Consider the following 20095-nt stretch of genomic DNA (forward strand, 5'->3'; position numbering starts at 1 on the left):
AGAATGGCCATGTTCCAGGAAGTGAGGAGTTGTAGTCTGTTTATATTTACTGGCTAATGGAGCCTTGAAATAAAACATGACCTGGCTGGTATTTATTGAAGCTGTGTTTAGGGGCTGGCATGAGGGATGTGTTTATTTGTATTCTTTTTGTTGCAAGTGAGAAAGCCAAATCAGTTCTAATCAGGAGAAATTGGAAACATGGCTATCAATAGCTCCAAACCCCTTAAGTTTTGTAGTTTCTCTGTGAGTCTACATATCTATATTCTATATATCTATACACATTCCATATGATTCTCTGTATCCATCTGATTCTACAATCATGTTGATTCTAGAACCTCTAGATTCTGTATGTGATTCTTTCTTGGTACCAAGATCTCAGATCCCCGGAATGGGCCACAATGGCCTCACCTGAGGTAAGTCTGCACCCCTGACCAATGCACTGTGGCCAAGGAGCAGAAGCAGGGAGCGTGATGTTCTCAGAAAAAGGAAGGTAGAGGTGACGGGGAGATTGTGGAGGGAAGGCCAAAAAAGGACATCTAGGGGACATCCGGAAATAAAGGAGGAGAAAAGAAGTGCAGCGACATAGAGGAGAAGAGAGTCAAAACACTCTGACAGCAATACCAGGCAGTGCATTCTGACAACAGTGGAACTTCACTGGCTGGGCTTGGTCCACAGGCCATACAGAGCAGAGGTGCTTTGTCATTGGTGGTGGTGATGTTGATAGTGAGAAGCAGCTATTAGTTCATCTTATTGTATTAGGCTCTCAGTGATGATGTATTCATGGAGGAAGAGAGATTTAAAGAATTGGTTAGCTTAGACAAGTGCAGCTCTCTGAAGAGGGAGGGTACTGCAAAGGAAAATTGAGTAAAGACAATGAGGGTGGTCAAAGAGAACAGATGGGGAAAAGAGGCAAGAGAGAATTAGACAATGGGGCTGGGACAGGGAACTGTTCTTCCCTCTACTCCCTTCATCTCTTTCCCCCAATGCCAACCTTGAGATGGAAGATGGGAGACTCTTCTTCATTTTCTCTAGTATCTTCAGAATAGGAATTTTCTGTTTTCCTTCAAATCTCTCCCTTCCCCATGCTTTGTATGGTGAAGTGGCATTTAACATGGAAAAGATTTTGGGATTTTGGTGTTTTGGGTGGGACTGAAAAAAGAAAATGCATGTTGTTGGTTTCATAGAACTGGCAACAGGATCTGGGCTTTAAGAGAAATGGATGAAGAGGATCTGGAAGTTTCTTTTAATGTTAATCTGCCTGCTCCCCAGGTAGGGACGACAGCCCTTTTGTTCTTGCTGGAAGACAAAAGGATAATTGATACCACCATTGTGAAACAGTTAGGGAGCTGAGTATGGGATCAGAAAAATAGAAATAGCAATTTAAAATACTGAAAGTATTGAATAGAAACTAGACATCTCTGATTCCATTTTTAAAAACCATCTCAATTTGTTTTGGGTTCTGATTCCATTTTTAAAAACCACCTCAATTGCATTTTCTAAGTAGATTCCCAGTGAAAAGAGATATTTCTAACTAAAAGTGTTGACATTGACTTTCTGTACCAAATTAGTCCATTTTGAGCCTGCATGTTGTAACACAATATTCTCTGGGCCTAATCCCTCTGTATGAACAAACATTGAGATTCCAGAACTGCACAGCAGAGGGCCAAGGGCTAGAATGTTTTAGAGTAACTCTGAGGCTGTTCTTGACCACCCCTTTTCCTACAATTTCAAGAAGGACGTAAAAAGACTTTGAAAACAAAATCTTTTAAAAATGGGCATAAATAATTGAGTGTGATTTGGCACTCTAGATTCACCTTGCTTTATGTAATAAATGGATGGTTTCCATTTAAAGTAAATAATAATTGTTGATTCCTTGCACAAACTTTTTTAAAAAAGAAAATAGACAGGATCTTGCTATGTTGCCTAGACTGATCTTGAACTACTGGGCTCAAGCAGTCCTCCCATCTAAACCTCCCAAGGTGCTGGGATTACAGGCGTGAACCACCACGCCTGGCCCTGTACAAACATTTTAAAGATAATTAGTTGTATTTCTCATTGATTTGTGTATTAGTCAGGGTTCTCTTAGAGGGATAGAACTAATAGGACATATATATATATGTTTATATAGATACAGATGTAGATATATAAAGGGGAGTTAATTAAGTATTAACTTACACTATCACAAGGTCTCACAATAAGTTTTCTGCAAGCTGAGGAGCAAGGAGAGCCAGTCTGAGTCCCAGAACTGAAGAACTTGGACTCCAGTGTTCAAGGGCAGGAAGCATCCAGCACAAAATATGTAGCCTGGGAACCTAGACCCATCTTCTCCTTTTCACTTTTTTCTGCTGGCTTTATATTCGCTGGTAGCTGATTAGATTGTGCCCACCAGATTAAGGGTGGATCTGCCTTTCCCAGCCCACTGACTCAAATATTCATCTCTTTTGGCAACACCCTCACAGACACACCCAGGATCAATACTTTGTATCCTTCAGTCCAATCAAGTTGACACTCAGTATTAACCATCACAAGTCCACTGCTTGTCTACTTGAATCCATACACATCTGAGATCACAAATAATCTTCAAATAAAGACAATAATAAGGTAATAACTACACCTAACATAATACAACTATTCTTCATACAACTGGAAATGTACCAATCCCTAACCCAAATACTATTACATAAAGTTAACAACACTTTAATGCTGATATGAAGTCAATAAATCTTACGTCACATGATAAAGAAGAAAGGAAATAAAATGAAGACATTTTCTTAGTACAAGTCTATACATGCACAAACATGTTCTTAACAAAAGAAGGAGGAAATTACTCATGACAATTACAGCCCTCATTTCTGTAGCTGGTCACGTGGTCATAGCTGATATTGATGACTACCTTTTTCTACTACCCATTCTGTATTCCCTTTGCCTTCAGCAAGCACCTAAGCAGGCTGTGGTTTTTTCCTCATGGAGTGACCCAAACCTTCATTCCTGAAGGGTCTGGGTCATTTGTAGTCCTGCCTGAATTGGGCTGTTGTAGTTTCCCATTGACCTTAATCACAGGGCATGGTAAATACTAAGAGACACCCCAGTGGATCTCTTGTATTCCATGCGAACTCTTCTGTCCTCCGTTGTGGAGTAGTAGACTGATTTCATCTTAGTAGTCCGGGCCAATCACCCCAGCCAACACTGTAACTCCCTTCTTAGCCTGTTGACTTAAAGGTAGGAGGAGCCCAATGTGTCCAGGTGGCAATCTTAACTTCCAGTTTAATGGAATCATTGTTGTGTCTCCTGGTGGCAGTGTTCCTCCCTCTGGAACCAAGACCTCTAGACCAGCAGAACGTAATGTCATGGTAACAGAAAGCAAAAATTTTGCTAATGGATCACTAGGGGTAATGGTGAGTGGTGCCACTTCCACTTCCACCCCTGATTCCTGGACCTGTGAATCCTGGCTATGGGAGAAACAGTACCATATATTGGAGGCTGATTCAGAGTGTATATGGCCTTCTGGAGAACTTTGCCCCAGACCTGCAAAGTATTGTCATCTAGTTGGCATTGTAATTGTGACTTCAAAAGGCCATTCCACTGTTCTGTTAATCCAGCTGCTTCAGGATGATGGGGAACATGGTAAGACAAGTGAATTCCGTGAGCATGAGCCCACTGCCACACTTCTTTAGCCATAAACTGAGTGCCTTGGTCAGAGGCAATGCTGTGTGGAATACCATGATGGTGGATAAGGCATTCCATGAGTCCATGGATGATAGTATTGGCAGAAGCATTGCATGCAAGATAAGGAAATCCATATCTAGAGTAAGTGTCCATTTCACTGAGGACAAACCTTTGCCCTTTCCATGATGGAAGTGGTCCAATATAACCAACCTGCCACCAGGTAGCTGGCTGATCACCCTGAGGAAGTGTGCCATATGGAGGGCTCAGTGTTGGTCGCTGCTGTTGGCAAATTGGGCACTCAGCAGTGGCCATAGCCAGGTCAGCCTTGGTGAGTGGAGGTCCATGTTGCTGATCCCATGCATAACCTCCATCCCTGCCATCATGGCCACTTTGTTCATGGGCCCACTGGGCAATGACAGGTGACTGGGGAAAGAGGCTGAGTGGTGTCCACAGAACAGGTCATCCTATCCACTTGATTATTAAAATCCTTCTCTGCTGGGGTCTTCATTGGCTACAGCCCATCAATCAGTATATAATTACACATCTGGCCAATTCTCCTTCCATCCAAAGTGCACAACCAGGTGTACTGCTCAAAGTTCTGCCCCCTGGAAAGATTTCCCTTCTGCACTGTCCTTCAGGGATGTCCTAGAAAGGGGCTGGAGTGCTGCGGCTATCCACTTTCAGGTGGTGCCTGCATATCGTGCAGAGCCATCTGTGAACCAGGCCCTAGTCTTCTCTTCCTCTGTCAACTGATCATAGGGAACTCCCTATGAGGCCATGAGTTCAGGCTGGGGAAGAGAAGGCACGGTGGCAGGAGTGGAGACCATGGGCATTTGAGCCACTTTCTCGTGTAACTTACTTGTGCCTTCAGGACCTGCTGGAGACCAATTACATATATACCACTTCCATCTGATGATGGAATGCTGCTGTGCACAACCTGCTTTATGGCTAGATGAGTCACAAAGCACCCAGTTCATGACAGGCCGTTCGGGTCACATGGTGACATGATGACCCATAGTCAAATGTTGCGTTTCCACCAAAGCCCAGTAACAGGCCAAGAGCTGTCTCTCAAAAGGAGAGCAGTTATCTGCAGAAGACAGCAGGGCCTTGGTCCAAAATCCTAGAGGCCTCTGCTGTGGTTCACTCATGGGGGCCAGCCAAAGGCTCCAAACAGCATCCCTGTCTGCCACTGACACCTGAAGCACCATTGGATCTACTGGGTCACATGGCCTAAGTGGCAGAGCAGCTTGCACAGCAGCCTGGACCTATTGCAGAGCCTTCTCCTGTTCTGGACCCCATTCAAAACTAGCAGCCTTTTGGGTCACTCAATAAATGGGCTGGAGTAACACACCCAAATGAGGAATGTCTTGTTTCCAAAAATCCAAATAGGCCCACTTGGCATTGTGCTTCTAGTCACTGGCTAGGCCAGTCTCTCCTTGTCACGTTTTTCTGCCTGCTTTATGTTCGCTGGCAGCTGATTAGATTGTGCCCACCAGATTAAGGGTGGATCTGCCTCCCCCAGCCCACTGACGCAAAGGTTAGCCTCTTTTGGCAACACCCTCACCCAGGATCAATACTTATCTGTATCCTTCAATCAAGTTGACATTCAGCATTAACCCTCACAATCTGCAATGGGGAAACTTCCTACATTTTCCTGCCTCAGCTTCTTTCGCGAGTACAATAAATAGTTTGCTTTCCCCAGTTTAATCATTCTACCTTGCCTATGTATAGATTCTTTTATACATACTTTTTTTATTGTTGTTGTTTTACTTTAATAGAGATAGGATCTCACTAGGTTGCCCAGGTTGGTCTCAAATTCCTTGGCTCAAGCCATTCTCCCACCTCAGTCTCCCAAAGTGCTGGGATTACAGGCATGAGCCATTGTGCCTGGTCCTTTTATCCCCATTGGTTCACAGAGACACAGATCCTGTCTTTAGGTCGCTGGCATGGAAAGGCAAATGAGGGGTAAAGTGACTCAACTCACTCATAGATATTCACCTTGATTTTAACTCACCTTGTATTTAAAGCTGTGTTTATAAAAAGCCAAAGGGTACAAAGGAGTTAATATCTGTCATATGATCCAAAGTTGGCTCTGGATATTTATTTACTTTGATTGCAGATTCTGCTTTACATGTTTAAGCAATATTCTAAAGAGTATCATATTATCAGAAGACAAAATCCATGATCCAGCCTTCCCATTCACTCCTTGCGCAAGTCCTTAATCTACATATATTTACATTTTCTAATTAAAAGATGATAAATATCTAATTATATTTACTTTTGTGGACTGATCTAAAATTTTGAAAACAGGCTGGGCACGGTGGCTCACGACTGTAATCCCAGCACTTAGGGAGGCCAAGGCAGGTGGATCATGAGGTCAGGAGATTGAGACCACAGTGAAACTCTGTCTCTACTAAAAATACAAAAAATTAGCCAGACATTGTGGTGGGCACCTGTAGTCCCAGTTACTCAGGAGGCTGAGGCAGGAGAATGGTGTGAACCTGGGAGGCGGAGCTTGCAGTGAGCTGAGATCACACCACTGCACTCCAACCTGGGCAACAGAGTGAGACTCCGTCTCAAGATAAATAAATAAATAAAAATAAAATAAAATATTGAAAACAATGAGAAATATAAAAAGGCCTAAGACCTTTCTGAAAGGGCCTAAGAATCTGAAATTATTTTCCTATTCTTCAAAATGCATTGTGAGATTAAGGAGACTGCATTAAGTTACCTGAATTCATTTATTATATTTATTATATATTTATTATAGTTAATTACACAGCAACATATTTATGTTAAATTCCCAAATATATTGGTAAAATTATATTTTCCAGAAAATATATCCTGATCCTCCAGATGGACATGTGATTTGCCACATGTCCTTGTTGAGGCTCAGAACACAATACCCAATATATGGTGTCTTGGCATGCTGAGTACTTTGAACTAAAGGAGATTGGAAGGTCTCAAAAGAAGGTCTTTCTGATCTCCTGCCCTCCCATCTTTCTCCCCTCCTTTTCCCACCAAATGAGTCATAGAGGGCAATATTCCGCTTTCCCAAGGGGAGTCATAGAAACTAGAACCTCTGTTACCCACAGCAAGTCATAAAACCTAGAAAGGTCACTCTCTAATCTCCCTTTGCCCTTGAAGACCCTCATGTGACACGTGTCCTCTCCAATACCCAGAGGAAAGGAATGCCCCACAGAGAGGCCAAGAAGAATCTGCATCAGTCTTGCTGGGTCCCCCTGAGCCTATTACCATTAGATCATACCCTTTGTCTAACCACATTTCACACAGCTGTCCATTCTTCATCAAACCTAAGCAAAAAAACAGTTTTCTCTGGGTCTTTGAGTCTTCATTTCTGAAGGCTCCCATGTCATGTAAAACTTTGATTAAGTAAATTTGTTGTGCTTTTCTCTTGTTAACCTGTCTTTTGTTATAGGAGTGTTGACATGACCCTTAATGATGAATGAGGAACGGGGTGACTACCTTTCTAGCCCCACATTCTCAACCATTCATTGAAAAAAACTTTCTGTAGTTTTGTAATTTTTCTCAGCAGTCTGGACTTGCATAGCATGACAGATTTTCACAGTTTGATTTTCAAAATTTAACCTAATTTCCACATTGCAGGGAACCCTGACAACATTGATTTGCTGACAAAATGAAAACAAAAATTACACCATTTTAGAGACAATGCTCTGCTATCCCTTGATCAGAGCTTGCTACACTTCTGATCGTCCCACTAAGCTTTCTAATTGACCATTTTTTTAGTGAAATAAAGTTGAATTATATTTTGTCATACATCAAACCCTATTCTGACCCTTGAAGATGTTGTCTTCTTACTGTATTTACTGGAATTTAATTGTATAAATAAGTAATCCACTGATTTATGTGGTATTTATCTTTGGTATTTGGATAATTTTCCAGTAATGACATCAACTAAGTTTTTATATTCTATTGTCTAAAATAAAATACTTAAAGATTTTAGGTTTCTCTAAATATTTTACAGACCAAGTAAAGCTAAATGTATTCATTTGTTCTAGCAAATAAAATGCTATGAGAATAAAAATTGATACATTAGACTTCATTTGGGTTGTTGTGAGAATTATTTAACTCATATATTTTATTATTTTACATATATAAATTAAAATATGTAAGGTATTTAATATAGGCTTTGGCACATATAGGCTCTTAATCTATGGTACTTTTAGTTATTTAAATGACTCCTAGAGCTAAGTGTCTAAGGTCACACAGGTTGTCAGTAACCAACCAAGTTTAGAATTCACATCTGCTGATTCCAGTCCTCATGCTTTCCACCTCACCATGATGACTTTCTATTGGCTCCTGGGACAAGCCTCAGCTTCACCTCCTGAGAAAATGAAGTCACAGGATAGGAGCTCAGCCTAAGCAGGGCCTGAGGGTGCCTGGCCCACACTGCTGCTGGGACAAGTTGACCACAATTAGTCCAGAATTTGAATTTTATTATGGTGGGTACCAGGACCCTCTCTCCCAAAAGTCTGGCACTACTCTCAGGTTTCAGAAATAAAAACAAAATTCTAAGCCCACTCACCAACTGAATGAATCCCCCACTTGCCCAAGGGGACCCCAGAGAAAGCTTGGAAGCTGAGTTCCTAGCCTTGACCACATGGGAGATTGACTATGCCTCATTATACCTCCTTCCTTGCTGACGCCATTAGGGCTTTCTTCCCAGATGGTTAAACAGAAACTAGCCTTTTTGGTTTTCAATTTTTTAAAAATGTTTAAATTTTTATGTATTTATTTATTTTAATTAAAAAAAAATATGAGACAGGTCTCGCCATGTTGCCCAGGCTAGTCTCAAACTCCTAGGCTCAAGCCATCCTTCTGCCTCAGCCTCTCCACGTGCTCGAATTACAGGTGTGAGCCACCTTGCCTGGCCAGAAGCCAGCCTTTTTTTTTTTTTAATTATTAATATTATTATACTTTTAAGCTCTAGGGTACATGTGCATAACGTGCAGGTTTGTTACATATGTATATATGCACCATGTTGGTGTGCTACACCCATTAACTCGTCTCGTCATTTAATTAGGATATATCTCTAATGCTATCCCTCCTCCCTATTCCCCCCTCCCACAATAGGCCCTGGTTGTGATGTTCCCCTTCCTGGTGTCCAAGTGATCTCATTGTTCAATTCCTACCTATGAGTGAGAACATGTGGTGTTTGGTTTTCTTTCTTGCGATACTGTTGCTGAGAATGAGGTTTCCAGCTGCTTCCATGTCCCTCACAAAGGACACGAACTTATCCTTTTTTATGGCTGCATAGTATTCCATGGTGTTTATGTGCCACATTTTCTTAATCCATTCTGTCACTGATGGACATTTGGGTTGATTCCAAGTCTTTGCTATTGTGAATAGTGCTGCAATAAACACATGTGTGCATGTGTCTTTATAGCAGCATGATTTACAATCCTTTGGGTATATACCTAGTAATGGAATGGAAAACCAGCCTTTTTGAAAGACACGTCCACTGCAGTTGTCAGTCAACAGCCAGATGCTGCCCTTCCCTTTTGCAATGTTGACACAACAACCAATCAGGCTTCCTTCCTAATGATAGACCACTTACCACAGAGTGGTTCTGGCCAGTCCACAGAGGATGCATAGTGAGGGTTTTTGTGTCTTCTGCTTTACTTTTTGATGTTAGAGGGCCAAGAATGGATCTTGCCAATGCCACCATTTTTTGGGACCCATGAAGGGGCATGAAGCTCAGCTGTGCATGTACATGCTTCTCATCTCATAAATATTCATGACTCCTCCTATAGCTTTTTAAATGTGGGGGGTATTCATATCAGAATTAGCTGAAGAACTAAGATATATATATCTATGGCTAATCGTCCACCCTGCTTACATAAATTCCTGTTCCCTTTCCCCCTCCCTCAAAGTGTCTGTTTCTGGCTTCTGACTGAAGGCTGTGCTTCCCAGCCTGTCAGAATTGCCACCATACAGGCTGCAAGTCTTGCTGAGAATTTAAGCTCTCCTTTCCAAATTTATGAACCTCCTTATTCTTCAGTTACAGGTTACATAGAGGAGTTTGAGAACTGTCTGACTCATAGAATCACAGACTATCCATAGGAAGATACCTCTAGCTCAATGGGAAGGAACAAAGCTTTGTTCAAAGTTCATCCTTGTGACATAAGAGGACATAGAAATCAGGATCCTTTTTTTGTTTGTTTGTTTTTGTTTTTAATGACTTTGTGTTCTCTCTGGGCATTACCTTCTTTCTGATAGCACATCACGTATATCTCACCAGGTGAATCATATGAATTCTGGTTCATAAAATCTCATGTCCCAAAATTTTGTGTAAGTGGCATGGGAGTTGGCCGGGATTGAGGATTTTGAATGGATTAGAAGGTAGTAAAACCCAACAGATGGGCCGGGCATGGAGACTCACGCCTGTAATCCCAGCACTTTGGGAGGCTGAGGCGGGAGGATCACAAGGACAGGAGATCAAGACCATCCTGGCCAACATGGTGAAATCCCATCTCTACTAAAATACAAAAAATTAGCTGGGCGTGGTGGCACACACCTGTAGTCCTGGCTACTCGGGAGGCTGAGGCAGGAGAATCTCTTGAATCTGGGAGCCAGAGGTTGCAGTGAGCCAAGATTGCGCCACTGGACTCCAGCCTGGGTGACAGAGAGAGACTCCATCTCAAAAACAAACAAAAACCCCCCAAAAATAAAAAATAAAAATGAGCCAGGTGTGGTGGTAGGCACCTGTAGTCCCTGCTACTCGGGAGGCTGAGGCAGGAGAATCTCTTGAACCCAGGAGGCAGAGGTTGCAGTGAGCCGAGATCTTGCCATTGCCCTCCAGCCTGGGAAACAAGGGTGAAACTCCGTCTCAAACAACAAAAACAAAAACAAAAAAACCCCAGATGTAGCAGAAGTGTTCTAAAGCAATTAGCTGAGATAGCACAAGCTACAGAAGGAAGGTCATTATACAAATACAGGGCCATTAAATGCCAGTCTTCTTAGCCTAATGTTAGAGCCTGCCTTAGACCAAAGGATGGGGGATAGCTGCATGTTTTCTTTCAGCACAATCCACCTCATGCTGTCTGATCTGTCCCCATTAAGCCAGGCTAACAGGTTTTTCCTAACAACAGAGACCAGCAGTTGATTTCTGATGTCACTGATGTTCATCTCGTATTCTGGTTTGGTTTCCTTTCACTACCTCCCTTCTCTGCTTTGAAGGTTTTTTTCCCTCAGTTTTCAGGGTCAAGGAGACTCAGGAACATATGCAAGGCAAATAATGTTTTTTAAATGTAGCCCATTTTCCACCTTTTTTTACGTCTCATTGGCTGTAATGTGTGTTTGTAGAGACAATATATATCGATTTTGCTTCACCAGCTAACAATACAAAGAATGATAAATGGCTCCTCCTCCTCTTTCTCCTCCTGGCAGTCTTCTCTTCCCAGAACCTGGCCCCGTTAGTGTTACCTTGCCTGAGGACTCCTTGCTGAAGGAGGAAAGGAGTAGGTACTATAATTCTTTGTTTAGTTATTACCTAAATGAAAAATTCCAAGATAAATAGTGCTTGCATCTCAAAGGGTGAAAGGATAGAACAATGGCCTTGTGCTGTTTGTATACACTCCCTGTAACAGCCAAGGAATAGGATGGCACCAAATCAGGAGGAATATAAAGGGAAGGCATTCCAGGCAAGTAGGAAAGTGCAATGGCATGAGGAGGCTTGACAAGAAAGGGCAGACAGAGCTGCAGAGACAAGCTTCTGGTTTGGATCAGCAGTCCTAGAGGGGAAATGTCTTTGAATTGGAAGCTGAAGATCTGGGTGCTAGATCAGTTCTATAGTTCTATTAGTTCTGAAATCTTGCCTCAGTCAACCTCAGCAATATGAGTATAACACCACTATCTTTCCTCAGCATAGAAGAGACAGATGAAGTCCTTTGTAAACTGTAAAGCAGAATGTACATAAATATGAAGTCTTAAAAGCCATACACCAGAGATGGCCCAGCTGGGAGCTACCTGTGGAATTAGGAAGCAGCTGTCCTCTGCTTCGTTTTGCTTTTCCAACCTGCATTCCTGCTTTTCCATAAACCACAGCTTCCCAGAAAAGTACTCTCTGGTGACTGAGTTTCTCAGATTCGGTGTTTTATCTTCCCAGGCTCTGGGTTTCTTCTTCCTGGGCTCTGATGAATGGCTTCTCATTATCCAATACCCATCTATTACCTTCCTGTAGACACCATCCTCTGCTCACCTATTCTGTCTCTGATGTGTCCATAGGAGTAATAAAGCTAGTCTCCTTTTGTGTCCAATCAAGCATCAGTTGCCCTTATGTGTTCTTCCTGTTTATGGCCTGGGAGAAAGTATAATCTCTAAAGTAACCTTTGAACAGGGTGAATCACATCTGTTAGGTTGTAATTTATTGGTTTCACACTCAGGGGTCAATATTGTATCTCAAGATTTATCTGGGCACATTTCACCATCACATCCATATACTTGGCATGTTTAGTAGGTGGAAGTGTCAAGAAAAGGGAGGTTTTAAGACTGAGGGTACTGTTGGCTTTTGCTATTGCCATGTCTGAGCCATGAAGCCACACCACATGGTGAATGTGAGGGTTCCTCCCCTGAGGGGAATACCTGTTTCTACTGCCAGTCATCCTGAGGTAGGACGGAGTGGGAGAGGGCATCCCCTGGGGTGCAGTTGGGTCTGAACTCAATTTGTGGGGATGCTTAGAGATGCCTGGAGAGTCAGGCCTGCTCTTGTTATGAGGAGGTCTATTGCAAGCTCGCCAGGAACTCTTGAGGTTATGGTTAGTAGCAGTTATAAGATAGTTTCTGCATCATTTTCTGTCTTCCTACTTTACTAAAAATTAATAAAAGCCACTGTCTGGTCTGAACTGTCCTCCAGGGAATTAGTGGCAACAGGGTCTGCACACTGGGGGCAGAGTGGAAGCATTAGAGTGGTCACCATGAGGGACAGCTGTCCCCACCAGGGGACTATTTTACAAAGATGGTCGGCTCTGTGTGTTAAGAAGCAACAGGGATCTGTGCTATAGTTCCCTTGAAGCAAGACCTAGAAAAACTCCCACAAATGACTGGCAAGACACTTTGAAGGAAGTAGACCAGTGGGTGTTAGAGTCATAAGTTGAGAAAGCAAAGAGGATGTAAACCTATTTTGTGGTCACAGGCCCATGTCACTGGCAGCATTGAGTTACAGCAATGTCTTTCAGTACTCTTCACTTGTCTTTCTTCTAAAACCATGCTCACCAAGTGACCTTCGAATAATAATTGAGCTTCCCAAATATTTACCAACGGGGAAAGAATGCCTTCGCAGTGACAGGGTGTATTCCAGTTCTCTGGAGGCTTTATTTTGCTATGTTAATCAAATTACTCTTCTGGTCTACACAGCAACTTTTTATGAGTTTGGTAAATATGAGTGAGTTCTGGAATGACTATTTATCATGTGAACAAACAAAATTAGATTTTAGTCCTGCAAAGACAAAGGTGAGATCCTGGGCCATGCCCTCTGTGTGAGTCTCCTAGGGCTGCCATTACAAAATACTGCAGACTGGATGGCTTCAGAGAAGCTTATTTTCTCTCAGTGATGAAGGCTGCAAGTCCAAGATCAAAGTGCAGGCCCGGTTAGATTCTCCTGAGGCCTCTCTCCTTGCTTGGCAGATGGCTGCTTTCGCACTGTGTCCTCACATGGTCTTTCGTCTGTGAGTGTGCACCCCTGGGGCTTCCTCCTCGTCTTATAAGGACATTAGTCATGGGGGTGAAAGGGTAGAACAGTGGTGGTGTGCTGTTTCTATATACTCCTGTAACAACCCAGGCACAGCACCACAAAGGATGGCACCAAATCAGGAGGAACGGAAAGGGAAGGCTTTATATGCTACTATTCTTTGGGTCTAAGGCAGGTTGTGACATTAGGCTAAAAAGACTGGCATGTAATGGCCCTGCATGAGCAAAATGAGGTAATGACCTCATTTAACCTTAATTACCTCTTTAGAGTCCTTATCTCCAAATACAGTCACATTTGGGATTAGGGATTCAACATATGACGAGTCGGGGGAGGCGGGCACACAATTCAGTCCATACCACTCTCGCTTTCCTGTCCGCCACTCCAGGAATACCACTCCATGAGGCCTGAAAGAGCTAATTGCTCTCCCTAAATGACCCCAGTCTTTTAACCCCTCTCTATGGACAACATCACCTCTTCGCACCTTTCCCTGTTGTCGCCATTGATTGAACATCAGGAGTCTCCCATACACATGATGACTCTCACCCCAGAATCAAATCCTCCTTTCTACCCTCGCTCCTGCTGCCACCCTGGGTGACTTCCATGAGTGTAAGACCCCACGCCCCGAACTCACATGTTTACAACCTTCTCTGTTAGACCTGTGTGTTCAAGTTGACCAGTTGAACTACTCCTTTCTCCAGCATTTTCAGCTCTTAGATCCACTGTGGTTCCACACAACTCATTTTGTAGGCCTTCAATCTTGGCTACATCTAAAAGTCCACTTTCTATTCTTCAACAACTGGGGGCTGACTGTTTCTACAGAAAATCTAAGTCTTTAGATTAGTACAACAATTAATCGACAGTCTATGACCTCATTTGGGCATCAGAGAAGATTCATTTTACCTTCCTCTCTCTCTTTTTTTTTTTTTTTTTTTTTTTGAGACAGCGTTTCACGCTTGTTGCCCAGGCTGGAGTGCAATGGCATAATCTTGGCTCACTGCAACCTCTGCCTCCCAGGTTCAAGTGATTCTCCTGCCCCAGCCTCCTGAGTAGCTGGGATTACAGGGGCCCACCATCACACCCAGATAATTTTTGTATTTTTGGTAGAGATGGGGTTTCACCATGTTGGCCAGGCTGGTCTTGTACTCCTGACCTCAGGTGATCCACCTGCCTCAGCCTCCCAAAGTGCTGGGATTACAGGTGTGAGCCACCAAGCCTGGCCTAACCTTCCTCTCTTAATGCTTTCTTGCAAAGTTCTCACGAATCTTCCCTACTCTCCTCAGACCTCTGAACAATACTATGTGCCAAGCACTATTCAAAACACCTCTCATGTATTAACTTATTTAAATTAACAACCCTGTGATGGAGATACTATTATAATCTCACATCTGTATTTTACAGATGAGAAAATTAAGGCACAGATAAGTTGTATAACTTGCTTAGGACCACATAGCTGTTACCACTAGGGAATGTATCTGAGTCACGTGGCCCCTCAGAAGAAAGAATTTGACCCAGGGGCATTAGGCGGACTGAGAGACCCAGGCAGGTTTTAGAGCAGGAGTGAAGGTTTATTAAACAGCTTTAGAGCAGGCACAAAAGGAAGTAAAGTACACTTGGAGGAGGGCCAAGTGAGTGACTTAGAGATCAAGCGCAGTTTGACCTTTGACTTGGGGTTTCATACATTGGACATGCTTCCGGGTTGTGTTACTTCTCCCCTGATTCTTCCCCTGGGGTGGGCTGTCCACACGCACAGTGGCTTGCCAGCACATGGGAGGGGCCGCACGCATGCTCACTTAAAGCATTCTTTCCTCACCAGTCTAGTGTTCCTAGAGGAAGGTCATATACCAGTTAAACTCTGCTATTTTACCTCTTCGTGCACATGCTTGAGCCCACTCACCCAGTTCCTGAGACCTTATCGGGAAGCTGTTGATCACCAGTTTCAGGTGTTTTCTGTCTACTGGGAGACTGCCTTTCTCTGGCGCTGGCTGTAACCAATTATTATTTTAGAGAGACATAGACATTTAAGAACTGCCTGACCATCTCCTGATGGTCACCTGCTATTCCTATTGGGGGTGGGTTGGGGGACCCCTCCCGCCCTGCTCGTGTTTGTCTACCTACTGTAACACGGCTGCTAAGTAACAGAATTGGCATTAACCAGGATTCTGTCTGCAGAATCTCAACCACGATGTGGTATCGCCTCTATCCATTTCCTGGACACTCAGGCTTTGACCAAAGTCCTTTTTACCCTTTCAGAGGGAAAATGAAGGCACAGACACCATTATCTTCTTGTTTCCTGCCTACTCAATTCTAGTCTTATAAGCAGCTTCTTCCCCTGTAGGCTCAGAAGGAGAAATCCTCTTTTTCCTGTGCCAAGTAAATTTCTCTACCTGGGCTGTAAATCACATTCCTTCTTCTGAGACTGATCCTATTAGTTATTCTGGGTCTTCAAAGTCTGCCTCTCATTACCCCTTCCTCTCATTACCCATCTCATTATCCCAATAACGCTTTGGGAACTCCCACAGTGTTATTATGCCAGCATCCATCAAGTTGAGTGAATTCATGGGAACTGATACATCACACAACCCTCAAAAGTGGCATCCCAATGTATTAATTTATAATGACAAGTATAATTTCCAAGGAAACCAGGCAGTCATTACTGTTCCTTTGAGAGAAAGCTTAAGTCTCCTCTCTTCCAAGGAGCCTTTTGTGCTTTGTTCTTTAGCTTTCCTTTGGCACTTAGCATATACTGCTGTGTGTTGGGATTATCTTATTTATCAGCATCCTGTGTCGCCCAACTAGACTGAAGATCCCTTGAGAACAGAGAGTATATCCAATCTTGCTTTGTATGTCGGGCCCAGCATCTTGCACACCGCAATTGCACATGAAAAATTTTGATCCTTTCAGCATTGTTTTCGTTCGACAATGATTGAACTTCTACTATGTATCGAACATGGTTTTAGACCTTGGGGAGTCCACAGTGGGTAAAACAGACAATGAATCTGATCCCATTGAGCTTATGTTCCGGCAGAAGGAGATAAATAGGAAATAAATATGTGTCAGGCTATGGTAAGTGCTATAAAGAAAGATGATGCAGAAGACAAAGTTGGGGACTTGGCAGGGGGTTGTGGCATTATTTTACAGAAGAGGGGTCAGAGGATAACTGAAAAGGTGGTGTTTGAATGAAGACGTGGATGAAGTGAGGGAGCAAAGTGCTGGCTTTATCAGCACAAATATTTATAAAGCTGCTGACTTAGGAACTTGAACACCACTTAGTGGCCATATAATTTTTTTTTCCTCAGTGTTTTACTACAAAACAATTTTAAACATTTAAACAACTTAAAAAAATTGTGTACCATATACCACTGTATACAAAGGTTCTACCATTAACATTTTACTTTATCACATGTCTCTCTATCCATCCTCTGTTCATTCACCAAGTCACTGTTTTAAATATATTGCAAAGTAAATTGAAGACATCAGTATATTTCCCCTAAATACTTCAGCATCCATGTCATTAGTTCAACATTTTTTAGTGTTATTTTTTCCTTTAGATAAAATAAAATGCACAAATCTTAAAGTGTATATTTGCTGACTTTTGGCAAATGCATGCACGTATAACCCAAATTCCTTCTGAGCTATAAAACATTATCATCATCCCAGAAAATCCTGTCATATCTCATCCCATGAGCCCCTGTGCCCACTCACCTATAGACAACCACTGTTCCATTTTTTTTCCCCTATAGCTTAGTTTTGGCTGTTCTAGAACTTCATATAAATGGAATCATACAATAGTACTCTTTCAGGCAAGGCTTCTTTCACTTATCCTAATGGTTTTGAGATTCCTCTGTGTTACTGCATGTATTAGTAGCCTCATTATATATAAAGCTGTAGTCCAGTGGTTCTCAATCAAGTTTTGCTCCCAGGGGGCATTTAAAATTGTCCGGAGATATTTTTGGTTGTCACAACTGAGAAGTTGCTACTGGTATCCAGTGTTTAGAGTCCAGGGATGCTTCTAAATATTTAACAATGCCCAGTACAGCCTCCTGCGCAGATCTCCAACTTTAGCACAAGGACTTATCTAGCTCCAACAGCAGTTAAGATTGAGAAACCCTGCTCTAGCCGGATATAAAATATCATTTGTGTATTTACATCCAATCAATATCTTCTGTCAGCTATCATTTATCAACTGAGGCATTAAATATAGACCTTTGTTTAGTTTTAGTTTTCTTGGGATCTTTTTACGTTTAAAAAAAGGGCAATATTTTAAGCAAAGTCATTTTTCTTTAACAGTGGAGAATTCAATCACCAATAGCAGACCCACGTAGGAGGAGATTTGGGTATGAGTCTTTCCTGAGAGTCATCAAATTTTATGACATTCAGACTTCTTGAAAAACCCAGGTTGGACAAGAACTACACTGGCTTCTAGGGATGACTGCAGGAGATTAGAAACCTTCACTTTCTTTCCTTTAAAAATATCCTTAGGAGCATGGGGAGTAATTGATTAAGAGAAGGGTCTGGATATATTCTAGTTTCACTTGTTCACTTTCAGAGCAATATTCCAAGAACAGATAGCCGCTGGCTGGGATTGGGTAGAAACGGCCGGTACTTGGAAATGTTCTGTTGCATTTTTCAAATAAAAGTCATTGACTATGATACAAGAAACTTAGATTAATAGAAATTTATTGGAGAATGGTTACATTAAGTGTTTCATCAATTTAATGGCTGTTGTTTTGAGCTACCTGATAGATTTTTCTGGTAAAGACATTGTCAGGAGGCTGAATTTCTTGTTTCCATGAGAGTCACAATTAGCATTCAGATAGCTCTCAGGCACCCCTGAAAGTGGGATTAAAAACGGGAGAGCATTGCTCTTAAAAGTCAGCTACTGTGAAGCTCTCCATTTATAAGGTGATTATTATCCTCACCCATGTTGAATTTGTATTTTAACTATTTCTAACCATTTTATTTTATTATTTTAAATATTTTAAACATTAATGAGCAAAATGGATAAAATCACGGGCGTAAGTGCCGTATTTGTAACTTCTAATCTTATTTTTATTTCTCTGACTTTTCTTGTTTATAAATGTAATATCTAATTTTTGATAATCAGTGGTGTTCAATAGCAGCTTTTTAAGATCACTGTAAGTTAAACTATTTATTAAAAAATAACATAATATAATATCTGAAATACGCAGGAGAACAAGCACATTCAAACTGTTATCTAGTATTTCCTGTTAACTAACATTTACATTCACATTAAAAAAATAACTTTCTGGCTAGGCGCAGTGGCTCACGCCTGTAATCCCAGCACTTTGGGAGGGCGAGGTGGGCGGATCACTTGAGGTCAGGAGTTCGAGACCAGCCTGGCCAACATGGTGAAACCCTGACTCTACTAATAATACAAAAATTAGCTGGGTGTAGTGGTGCATGCCTGTGATCCCAGCTACTCGGGAGGTTGAGGCAGGAGAGTTACTTGAACCAGGGAGGTAGAGGTTGCAGTGAGCAGAGATCATGCCACTGCACTCCAGCCTGGGTGACAGTAAAACTGTGACTCTAAAAATAATAATGATAACTTTTTTAAAAAAAATGTTTCTTCATAAGTCAAAGTTCTGTCAGCTGCTGCCTTTCAGTCTCAAGCTTCTTTCCAGTGACTCTCCCCGGTCGCCTCTTAAGAAACTTGTAACGGCAACCAGAGGATCACTGCTGTTCACTGACATTCTTTTCCTTGTAACTTAGTTAAGGAATTATTAATCCTCTCAAGCCATATATATTTATTTTTGCTGCAATTAGCTTCTTACTCTGAGTGGTCCAAGTGATAATTTCCTCATGGGTTCTTTCAAAAATGCCAGAGCTGATCCTGAGTTCCAGGTGAGAATGTTGTCTCTCTGCCACACAGTGGTGTTGTATGAGTTTGTTAGGGCTGCTGTAACAAAGTGTCACAAACTCGATAGCTTAGGAAGCAAAATTCATTATCTCACCGTTCTGGAGGCTGGAAGGTCAAGATCAAGGTGTTTGCAGGGTTGCTCCCCCTGAGGACTGTGAGGGAGAATCTGCTTCGGGCCTCTCGCCTTGACTTGTCTTCATGTTCACACAGTTTCTTGTATCTGTCTGTGCCTGTCTCCAAATTTCTCCTTTGTATGAGGACAGCAGTCTTATTAGATTAGGACCCAACCTAATGACTTCATGTTAACTTGATTACCTCTGTAAAGATCCTGTTTCCAAATAAGGTCACATTCTGAGGTACTGGGGTCTGGACTTCAACATATGAATTTTGGGAGGACACAATCTAACTCATAACAAGTGTCATTTTCTAAACTTCCTGTGAACTCTTACAGAGCCCGATACCTATTCCAATAAAAAATATGTATATTATAGCATTTCATAGGTATTTAAAAAACTTACTCATTTAAAAATAATAAAAATCACCCATAATTCACATTTTATCACAATATCAAATGTATTTAGAAAATGAAACAAAGATGAAAACATAGGTAGTTCTTTTCCATAGAACATTCTCTTATTGTCATTTAGGGAATGATTATGGAGGATAGCCAAGATCTTTAACAGCTCTACTGATGTATAGTTGGCATGTAGTACGCTGCACATATTTAACATATATAATTCGATAAGTTTTAATATATGTGTGCACCTGTGAAGCTACCACCAGAATCAAGATAATGAACATATCTTTTACCCACCCACCCA

General features: G+C 42.0%; 1 long non-coding RNA gene across 6 annotated transcripts in view; it reads right to left on the reverse strand.

Annotated features, from left to right (window-relative positions):
• Window positions 1-20095, reverse strand: part of LOC108519208 (uncharacterized) — a 98035-nt gene that overhangs the window by 20959 nt on the left and 56981 nt on the right. For 3 of the 6 annotated variants that reach the window (XR_001882565.1, XR_001882561.1, XR_001882559.1), the window contains 2 exons: window positions 19369-19521; window positions 14991-15219 (listed from right to left, as the gene is read on the reverse strand). The exons of 1 other annotated variant lie outside the window; for it this stretch is intronic. This is a non-coding gene — a long non-coding RNA (uncharacterized LOC108519208). Of the gene's footprint in view, window positions 1-14990; window positions 15220-19368; window positions 19522-20095 lie in introns of those variants that run through there. 2 more of the 6 variants (XR_001882560.1, XR_001882562.1) reach the window with 2 other exon arrangements.

The sequence above is a fragment of the Rhinopithecus bieti genome, unplaced genomic scaffold, assembly GCF_001698545.2.
Source record: "Rhinopithecus bieti isolate Rb0 unplaced genomic scaffold, ASM169854v2 scaffold_44774, whole genome shotgun sequence".
Classification (NCBI taxonomy): domain Eukaryota; kingdom Metazoa; phylum Chordata; class Mammalia; order Primates; family Cercopithecidae; genus Rhinopithecus; species Rhinopithecus bieti.